Source organism: Drosophila suzukii, chromosome 2R (assembly GCF_043229965.1).
Source record: "Drosophila suzukii chromosome 2R, CBGP_Dsuzu_IsoJpt1.0, whole genome shotgun sequence".
Classification (NCBI taxonomy): domain Eukaryota; kingdom Metazoa; phylum Arthropoda; class Insecta; order Diptera; family Drosophilidae; genus Drosophila; species Drosophila suzukii.
The window spans coordinates 18,005,586-18,020,810 of NC_092081.1; the positions used below are offsets into that span (position 1 = coordinate 18,005,586).

Here is a 15,225-nt window from a genome sequence, read left to right on the forward strand (position 1 = left end):
TGGAAGGTTGAAATGTGCGTGTAATTTAAAACTCGCTTTCCTGTAAATTCAGAATTCTGCAGGAATTTGTGGAGAAACTAGAAATCCTGTGGAAATTGGAATTTCGGTTAAATAAGATATTACGCCTGGGGATAATTACAGGGTTATAGAAACTTCTATGTTAGTAGGATCCCAAAATTCATAAACATTTCGACCATTAAATCTCCAGTTCTTAACCATTTGGATAAAGATGTTTTGCCTTTGGTACTTTTTGCTTATTTCACTGAATTATTTACAGCAAATGGGCGAAATTGGGGAGAAACTAGAACTCCTCTTGAAATTGGAATTTCGGTTAAGTAAGATATTACGACTGCTAATAATTACAGGGTTATAGAAACTTCTTCGTTAGTTAGATCCCAAAACTCAAATACATTTCGACCATTAAATCTCCAGTTTTCAACCAGTTGGAAAAAGATGTTTTGCCTTTGGTACTTTTTGCTTACTTCACTGAATTGATTACAGCAAATGGCTGGAGTTGGGGTTAAAGGGGGCGGCTCTTAACCCTTTGGGTCCGATATTGTTAATGCTGTCGCAAGCTTCCAGTTCAGTAGGGCGCAAAGCGCACATTCTCTTCGTATTTAATCATTTAACGCCTCATTAATTCATCACTTTCAATCAAATTTTACGCTCATATACATTTTTCCATAGCCGTAAACGCAGGCAGGTGGTGCGGCGTATCTGTGTGTGAATTTTCCTCGTCACGGCGGTTTTTGTGTGGATGGTTGTAAGTGCGACCAGGAATCGCTTCATTGGCCACAGTAACCCGTTATTAAGTTGGTTTTTCCAGCCCAACCGCTGCCCTCGCGGTTTTTCGCGGCGTTAAGCTTATTGAGTTTTCCCTTAATTCTTCAACTTTTGCAGCATTCAATTTAACTTTGGTCCCCATACCAAAAAAGAAAAACCTTGCATACTTGGGGGCGCACTTCCTTTGGAAGTGCATAACATTGGGTTCACACGTTTATTTTCCACGTGACAACATGGCCAAGGAGTGGTTTACATAAGCAAAAGAAGTACGCATCTGAAAGGTTTGAAAATTTCGCGGAATTTTTGTGCAATTCACGATGGTATATTGGTGTTTTTCCTAAGGAAATATACCTATTTGTACTTGGCTAAAAGGATTTCCTGCCCAAAAGTGCAAAAAAAACACACAAAAATCGAACGTTTGCCATTCGTTATTTGCGGATTCTGCCAACTCAGCCAACACATTTCACTAGCTGCCTTCTGCTGTTTTAAAAATAACTCCTTGTTTTGTGGAATTCCATGGAAATCATGCACATCGGGAAATGTAAAAATATTGATGTTTTCAGTGCTAATTTTAACTGATACTCTGCGGCCGGCCATCGAGTGGGAAAATTAGCCCAGCCACCCCCTTTAGTTAGGGATCCGCAGAGGATACTATATATATGTCTGTACCTATGTGAGCTGTAGATATTTTTGCGTGTATTTGTGTGGGTAGCGCTGCCCCTTGGCCCCTGGCCCCTGGCCGTGGTTATAAAAATAAGTGAACATTTATTTAAAAATCATCGCACTTCCAATTCCAATGCAGCAGCCACGCCGAACAGGCAGCCCCCACGAAAACAGATGCTCAGAATTTCCTTTCTTTTAGTCGAAGGAGATCGCCGGTCAAAGCAACAACATAGCACAGTACAGAAAAGATCCGAAAATCACTGAAAATCACTGAGGAACAACACTGAACAGAAGCCGAAGGCGACCAAAATACTTGTACAATAACAAAGCGAACCAGGCCCAAAAATAATACAATTCTAAAATATATCTCTCAGTGTGCGGCGCTGACTGTTGCTGTGTGTGTGGCATTTCGATTTATTTCAGAACGATCGGTCGGAATGAAGAGTTAAGAGCTTTATTAGCAGTCCATTCGGGCGGTCGAACGCGCGCGTCTTTTAGATTGTTTCGTGGATATCGGATATTCGATAAATAAAGCCGGTTCGGTTTAAAATTATTAAAAACTGTTATTTTCAAGAATAATAAAAAATCTTACAAAAATCGATAAATGCGATAGACTGAGGCTGTTGTAGTGTTACATTATGGAACTTTTTCTATCGATATCACTATAAACGCAACCATTCCAAATGAGTGTTTACATCTTTGCAGAACCTTTTTGTAACTGAAACAAATAAAATATCTAAATGAGACTAACATTTCAATGTTCTTGGTAATCATTTTCTAATAAACTTAACCAGTTCTACCAACTATTTGCCCTTGTTCAGGGAAATTTACCAAACCGAAGCTAAAGCTACAACATTTAACCGCTTTGCTCGCTTGTTGAATACATAATTGGCCGCTTAATACGATTTGGCCATAATCTGATTAGCTTCTTCTTGGCAAAACATAAAAAGGCAAACACAGTGCCTCCTGCCTCAAAGAGCCGCCACAATCCTGGGAAAGAAATCCTTTGTACACACACTCCCACAAAGGAATCGCACACGAACACACAGCCGCAGTACTCAATCACTTCCATGAAAACGCCATTAAAACGCTTGGAGAGCGCTTTGGCGACGCTTAACTCGAAAGCTCATCAAAAAGAGATTCTGCAGGGGATTTCGAATGGGGGGAATCCCCCTGAGAGGACGGGGCTTTAGCGCTAGTCAAAAGATGATTTCCGCGCCTTGTTGGCGGCATTATTATCTTATTTCGGGTTACCTCTAATTTTAAAATGGCTCAAACGCAAACAAACAAACAAACGCAAGATGAACCGAACTGAACCGTACAGAACTGAACAGAACAAAACGGATCCGAGCAAAACGAAACGGAAAAGCAGCAGAAGAAACAAAAAGCGTTTTTTATAGAACATTTATTTATAATTATACATTCTCGGTGTATATGCGATTTTCTGCGCCAGTAAAGTGAAGTGTAGGAAATATACACACGTCTATACCTCCTCGCACATATAGATTCTTGTACAATATTTTCATTTCCAATCCTCAATCCGAATCAATCGGCTCGGCTCGCTGGTGTCGCGTCCTTAAAACGTATCGTTATTATTCCACAATCGAAATAATCGAAACAATCGTAATCGATCAACGGCAAGTGTGAGTGATGCGGTGTTAATTAAACACAGGCAAAGGCGGATAATTTCATCCAGCAAAGTGCAATTCTTCTGTCATAAGTCGTGAAATTTCCCAAAATAAAGTGAAAACATCTGTTTGAGAAGAAATGAAAAGAGAAATAAATAAAGAATCGGGAGAATTCAAAATGTTGCAAGAAGCCAGCAACATGTTGCAAACAAGTGATGTGTACGTTCGCCGCCAGATGTCGTACTTGAACATTAAGTCCGACAGATGGCGGCAGTCCCTCGATCGGCTGCAGCTTAACCCAGTGTTCCATAGATGGCGCCAGCAGTGCCACATAAGATTGTAAGCAAATGAAAATCAAAACATTGTAAATTCTTTTACAAACTTTAAAAAAAATATGAAGAATGGAAAATTCCCTGACGTTTTCCCGCAAAAGCAGCTTAGTATGAAAAGCTTATCTTATACCTCTAGGCTATGCTGGTGACTAACAAAACAAAGCAAGGGAACTTGGGATGGGGTCGGATTTGGGGCTGACTGGAGGCTGAGACCTGTCAATCACTTCTAAAGGCGAGAGGAGAGCTCTTGAACCATTTCCGTTTCCGCTGGGAAATTTAATATGCCTTCTAGTGTGAGCTCCTAATCCACACTCCCCTCCATAATTCTACTTACCCGCTCCTGACACTCCGTTCTATATGGTTCTAAATCTAAAAATATTTATTTTGCCCCCTTTTTTTGCCAGTTTGTTTGCAACTCTTTTTGCCTTGTGCAAACTTTAATGCGATACAAATTAGGTTCTTTTGTTTTTTGAACACCCTAATTATCTTCATTAGTCACGAAGAGATCCTATGGGAATAATTATTAAGTCCTGATGAATAAGAATCTCCATCTTAATTTAAAACAGACAAACATTCATGTCATTTTTTGAAAAAAGTTTTAAAATGTTAAGTTTTTAGGTCTAAAAATAATTTAAGAAAATTGATTTCATTTCTTTAACATTTCCATGGTGGTTCTTCTAAGATTTCTAAGAGTATTCAACTCACGGATTCCCCAAAAAATGATTATATGTTGTTTGCTTTTTCGTTATGTTGTTTTTAAATTGCAAAAAGTTGTTTATTTACGCAAATTTCTGTAGACTTTGGCCGACAGCCAACAATTTCAAATGCTCAAAATTGAAAAACTGAAAATGGCACGAAAAAGCCAGCCTCGTTGGCCATTTTACTTAAAAAAAAAAAACAATAATTATGAGCATTGCAATTTCAACTGATTAGAAATCAGCTCGAATCCCATTTATGAGTCATACATTTGCAATAGTTTTTTAAAACAAACCGAAATCGTTTGTATTCGAGAAGAATCATAAGGAAAATTTTGACTTTTTTACACAGCAAGAGGGATTTTTCAAAGTATGGAAAATATACGTACATGAATATAGACGAAATCATGATGTTGTGGGCGTCGGGGAATGTTAAAGGTATAGAAGATATATGTCATCAATAGGGAAAGAGAAGAGAGAGGAGGTGGCGAGAGGGATAGGACGAGGTGGGAAATGTGGAAAAATATTGAGGGTAAAATTTATGAGAGACAACTGCCAGCTGAATCTGTTTGATGTTTACTTTTTTTTTTGTATCCCAGCGATGAAGACTTGCCAATACCCTAGAAACGAAAGGATTGTATGAGGAATTCGAAATTCTGGCAACGTTCACTTAATAAATGAGGCTCCATTGATTTGTTTTTTTGAAGTTTTCATTTTTATGGAGTAGCCACAGGAGGTGGCAGTCAAAGGCAACCATAGGTGGCGATTTCATTGGAAAATGCCATGGCAACGCAACAAAGGCAGCACCACAAACACACACACTTTACTCTCGGGAAACCCATGATATACAGAAAGCTGATCAAGTCTATGGCAACCTGGGAGGATGGGGGCATGTGGATGTGGAGGAGCTGCCTCCGATTGTCTGCTGCTGGGGATGTGAATGTGGCTGTGGGGGTGTAGATGTGGATGTGGCTGTTGCCGATGTCGCTGAAGCATTTTATTAGCCTCCCACGCATTCCGACACTCACAACCCAGCGAAGCAGCCCACAGATACAGATACAGATACGCATACAGATACAGATACTGCCGCACAGATACTCCGTCTTTGTGTGGGCGATTGTTGAGCACAGCACGCGCGCATTTCCCTCAACACAAGAGAATCCTGCAAGTGACTATCTGCCATCCCAAATGCCAGCCCCCTTGACCCCCTAAAAACCCCCCGACTTGTTGCATTTTGTATAGGCTCGCCACAGCGGGGGATTCACATTTGCGTACATTTCACCTGAATGCGATATGAAAGGCACTTGTGCAATGATTAATATCTCTCCTCATTTTACTTACAGTTATACAACCAAACTCAGGTGGAAGCGGCAGCGTCAACATCGATGTCAATTCCCGTAAACTGCATACAATAAACCAATGTACAAATTCATAATATAGGCGATTCGCGCGGGTTCTCTAGAACTATTCACGGATTACCACAGAATGGCCGTTGAGGATTGGCCATAGATCTTTTTTGGAGAGAACAACTGCTGGGACAGTTGGCTCCCGGAACCGTACCAGGTAAGGATATCTTTAGGAAATTGTAATATTGTCAATTAAAGGGACAATTATTCTTCATTATAATGATTTTGATTATCTTATTACGTTTTTGGAGGCAAACAGCAGCTGTTTTCGGTTCTCCTTTAAAATAAAAAAGATCAAAGAGTAGTGTTTATCATATAGATGTTTCTGATAGAGTCGAAGTTTGGGTACATCTATAAGCCTTATAAGTAAACCTTGAATGTATTTCAGTTTTCTTATTTTTCCGTCCTATTAGTTTTTTATTTAAAACAATAAAAACTCATTTTGATAAATATCGGAGTCGGAATAACGTATAAAACTAGTAGTAGTTGCGTTAACCATTATAAAAACTTTAAGTTAGTTATTGTATTTCGTATGGTACTTTTCCTATGGCATTGATTGGATATTGTGTTTCAGACAAGTTAGAACTAGTAGTTTTTGGTGCTACATACAATGTTGTATTCATTTCGGACCAGCTTTCTTGGCTCTCGAGTGGATTCCTAGGCAGTCTGCGACTACGAATACCAGATCGAACAAGACCTACAACAACAGCTGCGTATGCGTGATGGGCACCAACACAGGCACAATGCCGAGTATCCCAATACCAAGCTCGTTGGGCTTTCAATTAACGTGAAACATTTTTGCCAAGAATGTTTCTTTCCCTTTTTGCCATGGAAACCCGCTGCCGGGGGGGAATTCTAAAGAATACCAAAGCATTGAGTTACATAGTTCCGTGCAGATATTGATGGTTTTGAATTGCAGAGCTGTAAGGACCAACAGCATTTGCAGGTAATTAAATCTCAGAAGAGCTTCCTCTGTCTGTCAGAAAATTTTTCCTTTGGCACCATCACATCGAACGTCATTGAATTATGCGCTGTCTTCCTCTCGCTCTTTTTTTCTTATACATATTATATATTCAGGGGATCATCAAGTATTCAAGCACGCGTCTCCCAAATGTATACACATCGGCGTGTGTATATATATGTTTTTTATGTACATATGATGTATATTCTGAAGAAGATGGGGGCCCGGAAAATTCACCTGAAGATGAAATTTGTTTTGCTCGCCCTGCGTTTTGTTCCTTTTTGTTTACGCTCGATAATTGCACTCGACGACCGCAATAAAGGGAAATTAAAGTTTCCCTTTGCCGGGGGCCCACTCCAACCCCCATTTTCCGACCCCCTTTGACATTTGTGCAGTTTTGGCTTGACGTCGTCTTCGTTCTCTGTCATTTCATTTGCAGCTTTAAGTATTTTGGACCCGGGCCAAAATGTTTTTCATGTCTTGTTGTCGCCATGCCACAGACACACACACTCACATACTCACAAAATCACCGGCAGCAGGCGAGAGGGACAGTTAGTGATTAAGCGTGAAAATATCAGATCCATCCCATCCATGGGGTACAGCAACCGCAGCAGCAACAACGACAGAAAAGCCAAAAGAAAAAAAAGAAAAAAAAAAAAAAAAAAAAAAAAAGAAAAACAAGAAAAGCTGGCAAAAATTTCTAGTTTTCTGCAACATTTTCTGCCACTCTTGGTCTCTTGTTGTCTTATTTTTTTCGGTTGGTCTTTTGGTTTTTGGCAAGTGCTGCATGCAAATTAAAATTGTTTCAGCGTAGATAAAATGTAATGCCGAGAGGAGTGAGCCAAAATAAATGAATTTAATTTAATTTGAAAGATTCAATTCAATTGGGAGGAAATTGAGATTGTTTCGGTGCAGAAAAATGGAATGTTTGGAAGTGGGCATCGTTGCTTTGAGGTAGCATTTTGCCCATTCCAAATGTTGTTTGGTAAATTTAAGAAAAGTAGATAGGGACAGTAGTATCCAATTAAAAACAACAACGTTTTTGATGCTATTGTGCTAGTTTTACTTTTTTTGCTTAAATAAAAGAAAGTAGATAGTGACAGTAGTATCCGATTGAAAGACAACACATTCGTGAAACATAAAATGTTGGTTCATGAGGAGTCAACTAATTTAACAGTCAATTTATTTGTATATTAGTTCTTTTGACTAAATAAAATGTTTAATCGACAGACTATTAACATTTTCTGCTGTCTTTTTAATAAAGTAGATAGTGTAAAGCTAGTTTGCTTTGAAGAACATTAGTTAACACATTTTATCATGGTTTGCATGAAAGGGAGATATCGCAGTATCAGTTACTTAATAAACATGAAATTTAGTTATATCAGTTCTGCAAAACATTATCTTAAAAGAAGTTAAGCAATAGCCAGTCTTTTCTGCACTTAAAAATCTTTCAAATACCTAAGAATGCTATAGAAAACAAAGAAATTGTAGAATTCTTCAGCAGGTCTTCCAATCAATTTATTTTTCTTTACCAATATCGCATAGCTCCGGATCATATATCGACCTCAGGCGCACACATGTGCTTTTCACCGTCGGGATTATCCAGTGAGCCAGCTAAGAAATACGAGCAAAGGGGCCAATACAACGATATATCCTAGCCCCAACGAAAAGAAGATATATACACAGATATTTGTTTATACGGAATGTCCGTATAACAAACACTGGCATCCTCTCGCTCGTTCCTTTCCTTTCCTCTCCGATTGTATTTGTATCTGCATCTGTATCTCAGTCGGTATCTGTATCTGTATGCCTCCATATGTGTATCTGCAGCTGCGCAATTGGCGACGACAGACATCAGACGCTGTTAGCTGACATGGACAGCAACTGGTAGAGCGGACAATATAGGATATATAGATGTAGAGGAGGAGGGCAGCATACCACATGTGTCTTCTTTTTGCAGTTACACATCGCGGCGCTTTCGTAACGCATTTTGGCAGCACCTGTCTTCCCCACCCTCCCTCTCTCTCTCTTGTTCTCCCTTTCTTCCCCACAGCAGCAGCCATTGCAAAATCTTGTGTAGAAAGATTGAAAAATTTCGAAAGAGAATTGCTGAAGAAAACTGAAATTCAATCAGCGAACCCATACCAACGTAGCTTTGGCAGGGGCCCGAGTGTAAGTGTGGGGAAGAAAGGTGTGGGGAAGACGACTCACACTGTGTGCACAGGAGAGAGGAGGACCAAAGCAGCGCAGCGTAATGTGAGCACTCACACCAGCGCAGATCGTAGAGAGAGGTGTGTGTAGAATGGGTGGAAAAGGGGGGAAGACTGGTGATCGAGGCGAGAACTTTGTCTATATTTAGCCCGAAATGCAAATGGCGTCAGAAGAAGCACACACACACATATATACAAAGACATGGGAGAGGTGGGTTCCGCTGAGGTGAGTTAACGGTTTTTTGCGCATGCGCATGCGCTTTTTCCCCAGAGATCGCCATTTTGAATATCACCGATCGCGATACAGAAAAACGAAAACACGGGAAAATCAAATTGAGCCAGAGAAGAGAAAAAATTAAACTGAAAATCTCTATAGATTTTTATAGATTTTTCCTCGTTGGCCATAACTAAATTTAAGATTTTGTTTTGGTTTTCGTTTTAAATTTAACTTGTGAATGAACTGGCCAGCCGATCAGAAACAGCACAAACAACAGGTCGCCACCCCCCTTTTGAGACCCCCAGATATTATCAATTTTCTGCAAGCGCCAAGTAAACAATCGATTCGAGCTGAAAATGTTATTGGCCCGAGTTTTATTTTTACAAACGGTGCGCGGGCACGTGCCACAGCTAAAATCGTACAACGAACATATAGATATAGCTATATAGTCAGCCGCAATCGTAGATGCGGTTATAGATATAGCCAGCCGCAGTTGGATATAGTTCTCTGCGTTTGCATCATCATCATGGGTCTGTCCGTTCGTCTGGTAGTTCCCATGTTTATACGGATTTCGGATTTTATGTTTGCTTTTGTTATTTGTTTCTATATTTTTCCTAATGCTCGGTTGTTTTTGCATTAACGCTCGACTCGGGTGGGTGGTCCAGAGATGCAGACAGATGATCTGCCCACCCAATCGAAAAACGGAGGCCCGACTAGTCTGCAGATATGTTTTGATTGCGTCTTTTGTGGAACACATTTTTATATTATTTGAAAATTTCAATATTGAATAAGTACTTCCAGCTGTAGAAATCTACTCCTGTTGAATATTATCTTTATAATTTAATATATAAAATACCCTTTAGCTCCTAATCGCGAAAATCCTAATTTTCCAATTGTTTTTCTATTCCATTTGCTCCGGGTCTCAGCTGTGTAACCCCAAACCGAAAATGACAAACAGAATTATTGAAAAATTATGATTTCTTGGGCATGTCCCCAAGGGCGTGACGAAGAACGAAGGGGGATATGCATGCAAAGGTGGGCTGGAGGGGGTGTGACCATGGCCAAAGGATTGTCTGTACTTCTCGGTGCCCAGTCGCCGAGTGCATTCCTCCCTGCTGAGTGGATCTGTAGACTGTAGAGCCGTATTTGTACCTTCAGCCGCACGATCCGATCGCCGCTGAAGAAAAAGCCACGTAGGGCACGCAGCCAGAGATTTGCCATGGATTTACCCCTCGGCTTCAGTTCTTCTCGGATATATCTGCCCCGCTCAGTTTACTAATTGCTTCCGCTTGCCGATGCTACGAGTGCTACGGGTGCTACGACTGCACGAGGTTTTCAGGGGTCTAGAGACTCATTTTAATTGCATTTCTTTTAACGGTAACATCAGTGGCAGCAGTTTGGCCCCCCCCATCCATTCCCATTCCCTCTTGGCTGCCTGTCAGTCTGGGCGACGGTCTGACGGTCGGATGGTGGGATAGTCTGATATTCTGATGCCCTGCCACGTCAATAACATTTGCGTACGGCAAAGACGCGTGTCGGTGAACCAATTCGTATATGTGTGTTGGCCCAGGGGTGTGGGTGAGGAGGGGTCTTATAGATACTTAAGACCCTGGATCCTTCTTAGGAAACTTCCCGATTTTTCTCATTAAGAAATCATGTTTCCTTACCAAACGGAAAGCCCCTTTGAGCTACGCCTCTGCCTTGGCTTTGTTGTAGTTTCGGGTACCCAATAAGTAGAAAAAAAATCAAAGGAAACATTGCGAGTACTTGCACAAACATATAGACACATGTACATTGTGCGTACTCACATAAAATACACTTAAATTTCAAAGTTTAATTAAATTTTTTTTTATGTTTTTAAAAATTAATACAATTTTTTTTTTTTTGAGTAGAAAATATTTAGAAAGAACTCATTTGAAGAACTCATTTATTAATACTAAAAGACTTTTTACTAATTAAAAAGTTTTTAAATTGAATTTTTTTTATTTATATTTTTTTTAATATTTTTTTTTTATAATAACATTGGATAGTAATTGTTTTCTGGAAAAAAACCTTGTTGCTATTTTCTCGTTTTTATTTTCTGGGTCTCGACTTTTTCTTAAAGTGTAGAGAAAACCAAAAGATGTTTCTACATCGATGCGCCTTATGGCCGCTGCTGCCGCTTCGGTTGGCTTTAGGTGAGAAAGACAACAATAAAATGTGGCTGCAGACTCCTGCACAGAAACAGACATAGAAACAGATAGAAACGCACACTGGGCTCAAGTGGCCGGGTTCCTCCATTCCGATGCCCAGACATTCTCGGCCAGAGAATCCGCACTCGAATAGAATGTTATGCTAGATATGCCATTTGACTTCTGGCTCGGCAACTGCGATGTCGATGGCAACCAGGAAACGGCATCGCCATCGAAATCAGCAGCCAAAGGATGCGGCCACTTGAGACCGGGCATGGTATCGGTAATCCATTCCATCCAGCTCGGGGAAATGAGCCTCATTTGGTTCGGGATTTCCTCCAAAGTCATTTATGCAACAAACATCTGACAATCTTCTAGAGCCGCGTAGGGGGAGAAGAAACAGCTGCGAACGAGGTCCTTAAACTTCTTTGTTCAAAATAATTTACATTGAAAGATTGAAGATGGTCAATAAGAAATTATGAAAATTGTATTTGCCTAGATAAACTTTTAATAAACTAATATTACTTTCTGAAGAAAATATTATTATAATATTTAAAATTAAGGTTCGTGAGCCCATTTTTTAAAATTTTAAACCTATATAAGGTTCAGCACAGGTTTCTATAAATCCATTTTATCAAAAAAAAAGTTTAATTAAAATTAAAAACTATAGTACATATAGGGTACTTTATAAATTTATTGATTTATTAAAGAAATTGGCAAATTTTCTATGTTTAGATTCAAGAAAAGGGGTGGTTTAAAAGCTTCAATCAAAAATGTATGAATTAAATATTGATATACAAAAACATGATTACTAAATGTACAGGGTTTTGATTGAAGTGAATATAGCTTGATGAGTGATTATTACACTACACCCTTAATATTATAAAGTTGGGGTTCTTTGTTACTCGAGTCTCCTCTTTCTAGGCGGGTTGTTTATGGGGTTGGAAGCGCCCCATATATCACCACCCAAGCTCACCCAGCATCGCGGCAAAACTCGCTGTGTCACTTGTTGAGTCTTCGGATGGCTCATCTGTTCCGCCACCCCTTTTCCGACCCATTCCCCAGAATTTTGCGGCTCTACTGGGGCCTTCGGCTTTGTCTGTGGCTTCGGCGAATGTCGCTTTGCATCAGCTTACAAGATTTATGGTATCCTTTCAACTTTAAACCCGCTCTGCTCACTTGTCGTCTGTTCTCCGTTCTTGGTTCTCTGCAACTCTTTCTTTGAGTCTTGTTAGTTGTTTTTGGCAGGGGGCATGCCGCACATGTGCGGACCCCGACTTTGCCACCGATTTCTTCGGGGGGCTTCTCTTTTCTGGGGGGGCGCAAAAACAATGCGATGCAGGAGGTCAACGTGGAACGCGTGTGCATTGAACTGAGCGTCATAAATCGCTAGAGGGGCGGGTTTTTCCAGTAGCCTCCCACAGGATTTTCTCACTTTTCCCCACTTCTAATTTCCATTTCCATCTCTTCCGCCTCTTTGCAGCGTAATCTTTTGTACCTGTTGTGTCGGCAAACTGCTGAAGGCAAGCTTCCCAAAGGTGAGTCCTTAGAACCTGTTTTGTTTTTCGGCTTGTTTCACCTTCTTATGAAGCACGTGCCACGTATTACCAAGCTGGCTAACACACACACATGTTGGCCTGTATGTGTGTGCACAAGGCAAATATTTACACTCAATGGAACATAATAAAGACATTAGGGAAATATTGTGTTATGTGGGGGCATAACTTGGGTTCTGTGGGTGGAAACTGTATGAAACTTATCAGCCCACCCTCTGCTTTACCATTTTCCTTTTTCCCACTTTTCCTCTCCCGCTGTGTGTGAGTGTGTTTGTGTGCGGGACACTTTTCTTTATTGCTCTGCGAGTTGTCAATTTCCGTGTGTCTGCCTGTCTGCTTTCCCACCAGTTCTTTCCCCCAGCCAGGATGCTTGATATTGTTTTCCACAATGAAAAAAAAAGGAAGGTAGTTTGCTTGTCTAGTGTTTACATTAGACTGCACATTAAACAACACACGCTGGATTTTTATTCGTTGCTGAAAATGCGCACAGGCAACAAGTTCCCTTCTTTAAGATCAGTAAAATCTCAGAATCACAACAAACAGTATTTCGTATTCATTTTTTAAACAACATTTTTGTTTGGAATTTTGAAAAGGGTATGTCTAGTGCAGGAAATAATGAAACGTAATATCATCTTAAACTTCAGTTGTTGTTACCTATATGAAATTTGATAAAATTTCTACACAAAGAGAATTCTGACGTTCTAATCTGAGTTCAGAATGTTCTTAAAATGTTTTTATTGTGCTTAAATCAAGATGAACTGGTGATATTTACATTGTATATCTCAACAACTAAACTATTATTCCATTCAGTAGTGTATACTTATTAAAAAGTTGTTAAATAAACTCAATTTAACTTTTTTCTTCTCACCATTTCTTCACTTACACGGTTTTTAAGAACGAATGTGCTCAAATCAAGAACATTGTACTTGAATATTTCTCTTTGTTTAGCTTTTATATAACCATTTCGCCTTCTAAGGATCAGCAAAAATCATTTGAGTTCCAGGTGCAAGACTTTTAATTGCATGACACTCTATTTATAGCCTACTTTCCGTCGAAAAGGGGTAATATCAAGCTGAAATGATAACTAAACCACTTTCCATTGCCAAGTTTTAAAGCAGTTGAGGCCAACAGCTCACTCCCACGCAAAGTTTTCTTCTTAGTTTTCCGCAGTACATAAATGTTTTAGTGTGTTGTCGAGTTTTTTCCACTGTCAGCTGGGATATGCATAAATAACATTGATTGATAAGCCACCCACACAGAGTGTTTGCCAGCTATGGCGAATGATTTCGAAATGATTACCCAACTCAATGTCGCTCTCTGAATTATATGCTAAATATACATACACTAAAGCGATACACTTTATGAGGCCGTCAATGGACCAAGTTATGAATGAAATGCAAACTCAATTAGCTCACCTTGAATGCTTGCCATCCGTTTCAATTATAAACCTTTTTGCAGCTCGTCCTTGCCCCAAAAAATAGAAAAGAGTTTTTGCATAAAAAATGTATATATATGTTGCCACACTTTAGCCCCAAACCCAAACCGACTTGAAAGGAAAAGTGTGAAAAAATACAGAAACTGTTTTTGGTAACAAGGGAAAATGGTTGACAGTGACAGTTTTGCGGGCAGTTGGAAAGTTTTTCGTATTTGTTGGGCAATGCTAATTGCAAGACGGGATGACAGTCGAAGCCAATTAGAGGCAGTTTCCTAAGCCAGGTGAAAAGGGAAGGTAAGGTTAGGTTAGGTATCGCACTGGCTTCATGCCTGTGAACTGAACTTATCAGTCATGCAAACAGAGAAATGCTTTCACCGAATCCCTGGATTCCTCGCCCCGCGAATGACACACGTGTTAAGGTGGAATTATTCAGGCTGACAGGACGAAACTGAAGCCGAGGAAGCTGCTCTGCGTGGGCGTTTGGCATTGGGGAAAATTGATTAGATTAGGCCAAAAAGGAACACGGCCGAGAAGGGCTGTTGTTCCCTGTTTGGAGAGTCCGTAAGCTGGCATTTAATCACATTTAAACTTCAGTGCCCGGGGAAATTGATTGAGATTTTTATGAATTACTCAGCAAGTCGGGGCTTCGAGTAGCACAATTGAAATGTAATTAGGCAATGCTAATGGCGACACCTACCCCTCTCTATCTATCTTATTTGGCCGGAAGAGACCATCCCCTCCGGAGTTAAAATTACTTGAGCTTAACTTCCTTTTCTTGTGTTTTTCGGGTGGGGACCGGCATTTGCATAATTGATACCACCGCAGACATTTTTCAATTTCGAAATCTCGGCAAGCAATTAAAAAGATGTTTTCCCTGTAAGTCCGTATGCTTACAACCCTCTGGTTATCCTCTGGCACTCTTCTTCGTATCTGCAAGATACGCTGGAAGGGCAATTTGAATGAGATTTATGAAATTACCTACGCAGCGCTTACAAAAACACCAGAGGAGGGCAGTGGAGTGGCGTTTCACGTGGTCCCATGGCTTGGGGTATGTACGTACATACGTACGCACTACTGCCACTCGAAGATCCCCCTGAAGAAACCCCTGCCAAGCGGTTAAGTCGGACTCAACACATTGCAGATGCCGCATGTTGCACATGTGTTGAGT

General features: G+C 40.2%; 1 protein-coding gene across 12 annotated transcripts in view; it reads left to right on the forward strand.

Annotated features, from left to right (window-relative positions):
* The window catches only part of Mef2 (myocyte enhancer factor 2), a 48,222-nt gene that overhangs the window by 14,407 nt on the left and 18,590 nt on the right, over positions 1 to 15,225 (forward strand). For all 12 annotated transcript variants that reach the window (XM_065863564.2, XM_065863565.2, XM_065863563.2 and 9 more), the window contains exons 2-3: positions 5,445 to 5,664; positions 12,550 to 12,604. The gene's annotated coding sequence lies outside the window, so the exon portion shown is untranslated. The remainder of the gene's footprint in view (positions 1 to 5,444; positions 5,665 to 12,549; positions 12,605 to 15,225) is intronic.